Here is a 10,759-nt window from a genome sequence, read left to right as displayed (position 1 = left end):
GATGATCTTTTTGAATGTTTGTCTTTCACTACTTCAAATTAACATAATTGGACAGAAATTCCACTAAATTAAGCATTGTTAGGAAATGGGTAAATTGGAGCTGCTCAAATTAGTTGCTCTTTGAACTATGTGCTGTTGGCTCAGGATTAGATAAGGAGTTTGAAGGAAAACCTAAATCATTGCTTCCTTTTTTGAGAGAGTCTTAGCATATTTTCTTAAAATTAGCTGAAATAAACAATGTGTTTAGTCGCAAAGTGATTTGCATTTTTGCACAAACTCCCTATCTCCTTAAGAATTATAACAAATATTTCATGAAAAATCATTGATCTTTACTTTGTTACACTGCTGTAAAGTACATTCAGAGTTGCCAGTTAAAAGTGTTAGTGTTGAGATGAAATGTCATGCATTTTTCTTCACTTCCATGCAAATGAACACAGTAATTTATTAAGACACAATGAAGAAAAAAAAATTGACAATGAGTTGCAGATTTGAAAAATCCCTTGACATTCAATCCAAATTGTGAGTTTGATCGGTTACCGAACACATTATGATGCACCCCCGGTAATTTTACAGAGATTATTTTTTTCTTACCAATTCTTGATTATTCTGTCTTGCAATGCAGAGAAAGCTAACTAACTTAAAATAAACTTCTGTTAATTTTGATTGTTATAAACTTAAAATTGATTAATTTCCATATACAGAGTTAAAATGTTCACAATTTACATTAAATATATATTCTGTGTATACCTTGGAAAAATTATACTGAAAATTGAAATTAAAATGATGTTGTATATAGCTGCAAGAAGCCGCCTGTCCCATTTCATCTTACTATATAAGTTGTGTCAGGTAATTTATAAAATCCCTAGTGCATAACAAGTCAATTTATTTTGGAATGGGTAGTAATGTTTCTTCTTATTTCTAAATAAGAGTTGGTCTATGAGTGCATCTGCAACTGTACTTTTCCTAAGTGGCTTCATGGTCTTGAACTGCGAAAGCTCAGAACATTAAACATCAAAATAATATATTTTGACATAATTAGACATCAAGGAAATGCAATTAAAATGACACTGAGATATCACTACACACTTAACAGAATGGCTAAAATAAAATATAATGACAAGACCAAAAAAAAAAAATACCATTTGATGATACACAATGGCAAGTTGTACCATCACTTAACCATCTCAGACTAGTGTAGTGTTAAATTTCTTTTTCTAAGCAATGTTTTGGGTCACTTACCACTTTTCAAGGATATAAAGTGCTACCATTTTACTTAAAACTGTGAAATTTGGTCAGATTTAAATTTCAATTTATGTTAAAACATTCTGTAAACTGTGTTAAACCTTGACATTTGTTCCCTCTGTTCAGTGAATAACACTATATCATATTCTGAAAAATACGCTTATTTTCATTTTGAAAAATATCCCTTTTTCCTCTTATGGTAATTATTAATATGAATTAATAGTAGAATGTGATATGGTTCCATATGACCATAAATACTTTATTGTATATTATCAAATTTAATAATGAATATAATGTACTTCTTTGGACAATTTTTAAAGACCAGTCTACTCTTAAAACAAAAAAATGGAGACGCACTTCTTTAGTTCACACAAATTTCATTTTATTATATATAACCTCAGATAAATTTCAACAAATCATAATTTATTAAAACTATGTCTACTTAAAAATCTCATAGAAGAGTAAAACCATCAAAAATAAAAATACACACACACAACACACACACATCACCCATGTATTGGCAAATCACAATTGCTGTAACAATACATTAGGCATTCCACAGTTAAGGGCTATCAAAATTTCCATCAGTGACAAAAAGATTTGTATCCAAATGGACTGATTTTCCAGAATCCAAGAAAAAGTCTCCTAGGGTTTATTTAAAGATAAATATTTGAACAAATACTTCTAAAATTTAGGAAATTCAGAACATACGATTAAAGAATATTTGCAGTGCAGACTATATTCAATCCTTCCTTCAAAATGTGCCTTTGAGTACATAATTCTGTTTTCTCTCTCTAAATTGAGCTGTCCTCCAAGGAAGTGTTCTAAAATGTGTGTCTCTGTGTGATAAATGTTCTAAGACCTAACATGCTTCATTGTATTTTTACTGAGCTCTCAAATTTAATCAATAATTTGGCTTGATGTATAATATCTAGTTTCAAATATCTTTGCCATCTCTACAAACACCCAGCTGTCTCCTTTATATGCTATTACTATTGAGAATTCTGCTGTCAGTATTATTCTTGTACATTTTAGGTGATCTGTTCTTCTCTTGGGCATCATTTGTGCTCTTCTCTGTTTTTGATATTCTTAAAACTCACCATAAAGTATATGAGTGGTTTTGTGTGTGTGTGGTTTTTGTTTTGTTTTGTTTCTGATTTCTCATGTTTGGCATCATTTTAAGTCTGGTATCTTTTTCTTTAATTCTCCAAAATTTATCTCAGTACTTATTTAAATATTTACTTTATTTTTTTTCTCTTCTGCTGCATTGGGCAGAAGTCATTAATTTGTTTGTTTGTTTGTTTTTCCCAACTCATTTATTCATTTTACAGCTATATTCATCTTAGTCTCCATTTATCGTATTCTTTATTTCAACAATTTTCACTTAATTTATATTCACAGTATAGTATCTTTTCTTTGTATATGTATATCATTATTTTTCATATACTTTTAAGATATTTTTAAAAATAATTTATTTATTTATTTGACAGTGAGAGATCACAAGTAGGCAGAGAGGCATGCAGAGAGAGAGGAAGGGAAGCAGGCTACCTGCTGAGCAGAAAGCCCGATGTGGGGCTTGATCCCAGGACCCTGAGATCATGACCTGAACCGAAGGCAGCGGCTTAACCCACTGAGCCACCCAGGCGCCCTTTTAAGCTATTTTTTAGAAGTACAGTCATTCTTTTTTTTTTTTAAGATTTTCTTTCTTTATTTATTTGACAGAGAGAGATCACAAGTAGACGGAGGGCAGGCAGAGAGAGAGGGGCGGGGGAGCTGACTCCCTGCTGAGCAGAGAGCCTGATGCAGGACTTGATCCCAGAACCCCAGATCATGACCTGAGCTGAAGGCAGTGGCTTAATCCACTGCGCCACCTAGGCGCCCCTAAGCTATTTTTTAAATTTCTGTTCCAATAACACTTGGATTGCCATATAAAGTTAACCACATCATTTTTTTTAGGTTAGTGATTGTACTTTTTATGTGCATAGTTATTTTGGTCCATGAGTTCAGCTCCTCTTAGGATCATCAAATCTCTGTAAAGTCTGGGTATGCTAGGATTTTCTAAGCAACAATAAAATACATTGAAACCTGGTAGCTTAATTATGATAATGTTTTCTTTCACAATCATTCACAATAGTATTACATTCTGAGTAGCTTCCTTCTATTTGGCAGCTATAGTGTTTGGAAAAACTTGAATTGTGATATCACTGTGATAATGTGAATTAGTCAGGGTTTTTCAGAGAATCGGGAAGAGAAAAAAAGGAAGATATTCTCCAGGGCCAACTCTAGAAGTGACTATTAAAACATCTGTCCTAATTCAATTGAACAAAACTCAGAAATGCCATCTCCAGTGAAATACAAAGAAGATTATATATAGTTCTGGGCACACACATCTCATTTGACCCAATGATGTACATCAATGAAAGACTGAAGGCCAATCACCACTCCAAGGGAGAATTTAAAAATAAATTTACTAATGAGGCCAAGAATTCAGAATCACAAATACTTCAGAACTAATAATAACTGCCTTCACTTGATGTTATTCTATAAGATAAATCCTATGATCAAGTTTCAATTTTAAATTCTTACAATTTTAAATTTTTAAATCCTTATGAAGAAGCATCATTTGGAGGGAGCAGTTTTCATAATTTATCATCCATCAGCCTTTTTTTTAAGATTTTATTTATTTATTGGACACACACAGAAAGAGAGAGAGATCACAAGTAAGCAGAGAGGCAGGCAAGCAGGGAGGGAAGCAGGCTTCCTTTTGAGCAGAGCCCGATGTGGGGCTGCATCCCAGGACCCAGAGACCATGCCTTGAGATGAAGGCAGAGGCTTAACCTACCACCCACGTGATGAGAGAGCCACTCAGGTGCCCTCATCCATCAGTCTTAATTGATTGGAGGAAAATGTGTGGAGGAATAATGCCTTAGGGAGCTAACCTCTCTAAAGAATTTTCAAGTCTTTACCCCTTCAAGGTTTTTGTACAGTTCTGATAGCCTCTAAACATCCAGCTGATTTCTACAGTGACAGGCCTGTTAAAACCTGTCTTCAAACCAGGAATAGAGCTTGAAACATACCAGTCAAGAGCAACTTTGAGTCTTTTAAGGAATTTATCATCATTTCTTTGTTTTTGGTTAATATCTGAAATAGTTCCATATTACACTTGCATAATTTCTCCAGAGCTGACTTTGAAGGAGGCATTCAGTTCCAGCTAGTTCCATATTTTGGCAAGAACTATAATTCTATATAAAAAAAACATATCTTAGGGCGCCTAGGTGGCTCAGTGGGTTAAAATCTCTGCCTTCGGCTCAGGTCATAATTCCAGGTTCCTGGGATTGAGTCCCACAGTGGGCTCTCTTCTCAGCAGGGAGCCTGCTTCCATTCCTCTCTCTCTGGCTGCCTCTCTGCCTTCCTGTGATCTCTGTCAAGTAAATAAATAAAATTTTTTAAAAAACATATTTTATACCAGTTATTCATGTTTATTAACTAAGATATCACAATACAAATAATACAAACAGTTGCTCTTTATTAATACCTTCAACCAAGATCAAAAAATATGTCATATTTTCTCCAAAAATTTTATATCATCTGATAGGTCAGATATATATAAAATTACATTTAAAGTTTTAAAAATATCAGCAAATATTTTCATTTAAATGCAAATTTGAAAAAAATCTACTCTTCCAAACACGACTTTTTATCCTATTTTTTTTTAATTTTGTCGACAACTGATAAAATGTTTAGCGAGACTATAAATGTTAGATAGAAAAAAATGATTAATACATGTAGGTTCAAATTATTATGTTCCATTAAAAATGATTTAGTCTTTGATGAACTTCTGTTTGGTAATATGTTGTATCCAGATATAGTAAATTAATGATATATATAAAATTACAGGAAATGACCTTCCGTTCCATTATGAGTAGAGCTTTTAAATGCTCTTTGTCACAACCTGTCATCTTGTCATTATGTAGCATTATGTAGCATTTAAAAAATGTATACTCTTCACTTCGAAGTCTTTTAGAAATCTAACATATGACTTTCTATGGTTTGTGTCTCCATATTCCTTTATTGCCAGTTTGAACAAATCCACATGCTTTGATTCAAAGGTAATAAATACCTATTATTTGGAATAATGATGCTTATTTTTGTTCTCTCACCCTTCGCAGGTGGTTTCATTTTAGCACACTTCAGAGTTATAATTTCATGCTTATTAAAAACATTTATTATGATCTACATAGATGAATGAAACTTTTATTGTATTAAATTATTTGTCAAAAAATCTATTATTCTTAAAAATGTATTTCCTTTGAAGGGTTATTTTAGAGCATTCAGAGAGGATCTAGGAGTGTGGTATTATGCAATTTTTAAGTAGGTATGAAATGGTTATTTATATGATTGTTTCTTTAAGGCTTATGTATATTGTCCATTATATGCTATAAAATATTTTGAAAGTAAATTTAAAGTATGTTTTTTTTTTCATCCAACAAGAACCCATAACTTTATTAATGATAGAAACAGTACAAATTTCAAACCAAGCTGCAGTTATTCTTTTGGAACACCAAAAAAAGGTCCTCGTTTTCAGATGGATACATTGTTAATTCCATAATAGCATTTACAATATCATTACTGTTGTTCTTCAGGGCTCGGACTGCCTTTGCTCTTGACACATTTGCTTGTGACATGACCAATTTTATGTCCTTAACCTCTACACCGGTTTCATCAACCTCTTCCTCTTCACTCTCCTCTTGTACAGTTGGAGTCTGTGTGTTTTCTTGAATGTTTGAGACAGCTTCACCTTGAACTTTGAATTTCTCAGCAGCTGCCAGTTGTGCTTGCTGAGATAAATCCTCGATCTTGGCTTCCCCAAAAACTATGTAGGTATCTGAAGCTGGGCTCTTGTAGACATCTGGTTTTGTGATGACAAAGAGAATATTCTTAGATTTCCTGATAGTGAATCTTGTAACTCCTGTAACCTGTCGAAGACCCAGTTTGGACATAGCCTTCCGTGCCTTCTTTTCACTCCGGCTCTGTTTTGCTTTACTGACTGGTTCTTCGTCAATTATAGCAGCTGCTGCCAGCTGGGCTTGTTGTGTGGTTGCCTGTGTGGAATCCTGTTCCTCAAGCTCTGGTACTGATTCATCACTGTCAGATTCTGTTCCAGAAACTGTCTCAGCCTGGGGCTGTGGCAACTCCTGCTCTGTAGCAGGGACGGTTTCTGTGGCTTCACCAGGCATTTTGTGCAGGGCTAAAGTATGTTTTACATAGTTTATTTTTTGGAAAAAATATTGAAATGACTTATGAAATTCAGTATACACTCAACATTAATTTATTTTGAAATTTACCAGTTGTCTACTGAATCTATTATATGGCAGATATTACTTCAGACTACACTGGTAAATGAAATACTTGGCTTTGTAGAACTTTTATTTTAATGGGTGAGACAATTAAAAGCTATAAACCTTAATAAAAATTGCATAGTGCATTCAAAAATGATGAGTACAATGGGGAAAAAGAAAAATTCGATCAGGGTGAGAAAAATCAAGGTTGCTAGGCAGGGGATGGGGAGCTAAAAGTTTCAATAGGAAGATCAGGGTAGTTACAATGAAGCTGACAATTGAACAAAGGTATGGAAAGGTGATGAATTTGCCCAGAACTATCAGCAATAAGGTCACTCCAGACAAAGGAATTGGCTATCTTGAAGGCCATAAGTTTGGACCATGCCTGGCATATCTGAGGAATAGCAAGGAGGCCACTGTGAGTGACTGAAGAGTAGCAGGGAAAGAGGTCACCGAGGTTAAATGAGTGGCTAGATCATGTAAAAGCTTAGAAGTCATTGTAAAACTCTGGCTTTTATATTTGGAAACTTACTGTGTGATAGAATTTCTGCTAATAACTGAGAGTTCAAATGTCCATAAAATTTCAAGGGTTCTTATTCTAGAAAGACAGAATAAAGAAAAAGAGTTCATATTTTCACATGGTGTAACAAATGCTCGGAGATCCAAGTGTAGGAAGCTATGGGAGCACAGATGAAGGCACTAAAATCACACCAATATATTTGATGACTGTGACTATATATACATTTGTATTTTCTAGATTTTTTATAGTCATGGAATCACACAGTATATACTATTTATTGCCTGGCTTTTCTTTTCTCAGCATCATTACTTTGAGAATCTCCAATTGTAAATAGTTTATTTTGATGTTGAATAGTAATCTCTTTAATGAATAGATCATAATTTGTCTTTGCTCTATTGATGGACATTGATGAACATTTCCACTGTTTTCAATTCTTAAAAATAAAGCTGCTATGAAATTCATATACAAGTCCTTGTATGAACATAGGGTTTGTTTCTCTTGGTTAAATGCCTAGAAGTAAAATGGCTATTTGTGTAACCGCAACATATTTTGCATTTAAAAAAATTTTCAAACTATTTTCCAAAGTGGTGATATCATGATATATGCCAACAACAGTTTAGATTTTTTGTTGCTTCCCAATCTAGCTCAGACGAAGTACAATTAGCCTTTATAATTTTAGCCATTCTAATAGATATGTAAGCATGTCTCATTATGATTTTAATTTGTATTTCTTTAATGTCTAAATGTTGAGAAATTTGTCATGTGCTTATAAGCCATCCATATCCTTTTGGTGACATGTCTCTTCAATAATTTCCTTCACATGTAAAATTGGATACTCTGTTTGGTTATTAGTAAGGTTTTTTTTATTTTTATTCATATTTTAATAATCAGAGTAGATGTCCATTATCAGATATATAATTTGCAAATCCCTTCTCCATTTTACGGTTTCTCAATGGAGCTTTGATAGCTGTGTTTTTCAAGAAATATGCTACTTCTTTCCTGGTACACGGAGGTATGACTAGAACATTATCAATGTTGACCTTTGCAAAGAAAATCATGGCTTAAGATATATGTAGTCTGCGGTTGTTGGTAGCGTTCTGTAATATCAAGCATATCTAGTTAGTTGATAATTTTGTTCAAGTCTTACATATCTTACCAATTTGATGACCATTTGTCTATATAATCTTAAAATAAGGGTGTTGAAATTTTTTTCCGTTTCTCTTCTAAGGTGGAAGTTATGATTTTTCTTCTTAGTATTTCCCTATATATCCCCAAATCTGTTATTAAGTATTAAAAGTCAAGAATTATTATACTCCCTGATGAATTCATCCTTTGACTATTCTGTAATTTTGACGTGATCTTTATGTCTGATAATGAAATTTGCTTAAAATCACTTTTCATTATCTTGATATAACCACCAAAGTTATAGTGTGATTAGTGTTAATACAGCATATTTTTTCTTTTACTTTTTAAAGCACTTCTATATTTAATCTTGACAAAGAAACAAAACAGCTTTTTAACTCTGGAAGCATCATTCTAAATTATCTTTTTTTTTAAATGAAGCAGTAGCAATTTTTGTTAAGGGACCTAAACTGAAAGTAGGTTTAGAAATTTATTTATTCATTTATTTATTTAGTAAAAGATTTTATTTTGTTTATTGACAGCAAGAGAGAGATAGAGAGAGAGAGAGAGAGAGAGAGAGAGAGAAGAAGCACACAAGCAGGGGGAATCACGTGCAAAGGGAGAGGAAGAAGCAAGCTCCTTGGGGTGCAAGTAGTCCCATGCAGGGCTGGATCCCTGTACACTGGAATCATGACCTCAGGCAAGCATCGGCTTAAACAACTGAGTCATCCAGGCACCCATAGAAAATTAAAAAAAAAAAGACCTTTTAAAAACATTTTGTTTCTTTCTTGTATTTGTTTTAATATTTTATTTATTTGACAGACAGAGAGACAGGAAGAGGAACTACAGCAGGGCAGAGGGAAAAGGAGAAGCAGGTTTCCCACTGAGCAGAGAGCCTGATGTGGGGCTCCATCCCAGGACCCTGGTATCATGACCTGAAAAGAAGGGACACTTAATGGAGGAAGCCACCCAGACACCTCTTTTCTTTGTTTTTAATACATGGCAACTGATGCTTCCCAGCCACGAGGAGCATATTACCCATTGATTAAATCTTTGATAACAACCTATTTTAAAAGGTGTGTAAATATATACTTACTCAGATTTATACACTTTGTGTTTTCTTCATAGTTTGGGGCTGGACCCCATGGTCACAACACTGCTTCCAGTCTTTGCCTTCCCATCTTTTGATACCAGGTATTTGGTCAGCAAAGCAAATTAGTATCAATATTAATAAGCCCTTGGCACCATATCTCTGGAGCAGGGGTTGCTCTTAGCCAAGGCCCAGACCAGTGGACCTTCCCTCGCTAGTGCTATAGCCCCAAGGAGTAGGTCCCTGCCACCAGAACTCAGTCTTACATGTTATGCTAAGCAGACAAAACCAAAACAGGAAAGCTCCGACAGCTTTCACTGGCATGCCTCATCTCCAACTCCCTCAACGTCCAGGCAGTACCAGATGACAGGGAGGGGTCTTGGTCCAACATATGGGAGGGAAGGAAGTAGCCACAAGCAAGTACCTGCCTCTCTGTTCCTTTCTTTCATGAGCAGGTTGTAAGGAGGAGGAAGAGGAAGGGGAAGAGAGGTGAACTTCAAGGGGTGAAGGCCTCAGGTTGGCAGCTGGCTCCTGCCAGTAGGAAAGGGACAAAGGAGAGGCAGTGAGTCTTTCAGGGAGGGTGGGGGGTAAGGGTTACACCTTATGATGGAATCTGGACAGGAGTAATAGGGATACTAGACATTTGAGTCCACCATTGGCAAGCTGGGCTGGGTGTCAGGGCAGATAGGCCTCCCTGGGCAACGGCACATGAGAGAAGGTGGAATTCTTCTTCTCTGAGGAGCAGGTGGAGCTTTGGGTGTTGGGAAAGCATAGACAGTATTGTTCCAGGGCCAAGGACAGGTCCGGGTACTCCTGGTTGGAGGTCAAGGCCACAGTATGATCCAGGTCTTCTACCAGCAGCTTGAAGGTACCACATGCCAGCCACCCCTCATTATTGTGTATAACTCTCTGGTGCACTTATTGGCTTATCCATCAAATGACTCCTTCAGCAGCTTGAAAACCACCTCCACAGGCACTCCAGGATATGGGAGGCTTCCAGAGTGAAAATTTTGCACAGGATCACCCCAAAAGACCAGAAGTCACTCTGGTGGATGTAGATCTGGTCAAACATGGCCTTAGGGACCATCCACTTCACAGGCAGTCCACTGTTGGTTGTCTTTTTATAGTAACTGATGTGGTGATATCTCTGGCAAGGCTGAAGTCTGAGATCTTCATCATGTTGTCCTTTGTCACCAGCACTTCCCTGGTGGCCAGGTCTTGGTGTATGCACTTCTTGGAGGCAAGGTACTCCATGCCTCAGGCTACCTGGTAGGCACAGGATACCAGGTCCTTGGAGGAGAGTTGCTCTGCTGCATTGAGGCTGATATTGTAACAGTACTCCAGGTCAGGAGGCCTCTGGGCCTGCAGGTACTCCTGTATGTTGTCTTTGGAGGCATATTCCATGAGAGTGTACGAAGGGCCGTCCTGTGTGCAGGACCCAGCAGG

At 35.9% G+C, this 10,759-nt stretch overlaps 1 pseudogene across 1 annotated transcript; it reads right to left on the bottom strand.

Annotated features, from left to right (window-relative positions):
• Window positions 1-5,718: 5,718 nt before the first annotated feature.
• LOC309857210 (nascent polypeptide-associated complex subunit alpha pseudogene) lies at window positions 5,719-6,484 on the bottom strand (annotated as a pseudogene). The gene has a single exon. The product of its transcript is annotated as a nascent polypeptide-associated complex subunit alpha pseudogene (transcript).
• Between the last annotated feature and the right edge of the window lie 4,275 nt (window positions 6,485-10,759).

This window comes from Mustela nivalis (genome assembly GCF_964662115.1).
Source record: "Mustela nivalis genome assembly, contig: HAP1_SCAFFOLD_496, whole genome shotgun sequence".
In the NCBI taxonomy this organism is placed as follows: Eukaryota; Metazoa; Chordata; class Mammalia; order Carnivora; family Mustelidae; genus Mustela; species Mustela nivalis.
Note: the sequence above shows the minus strand (reverse complement) of the source record. Positions and strands in the feature narration are given on the sequence as shown.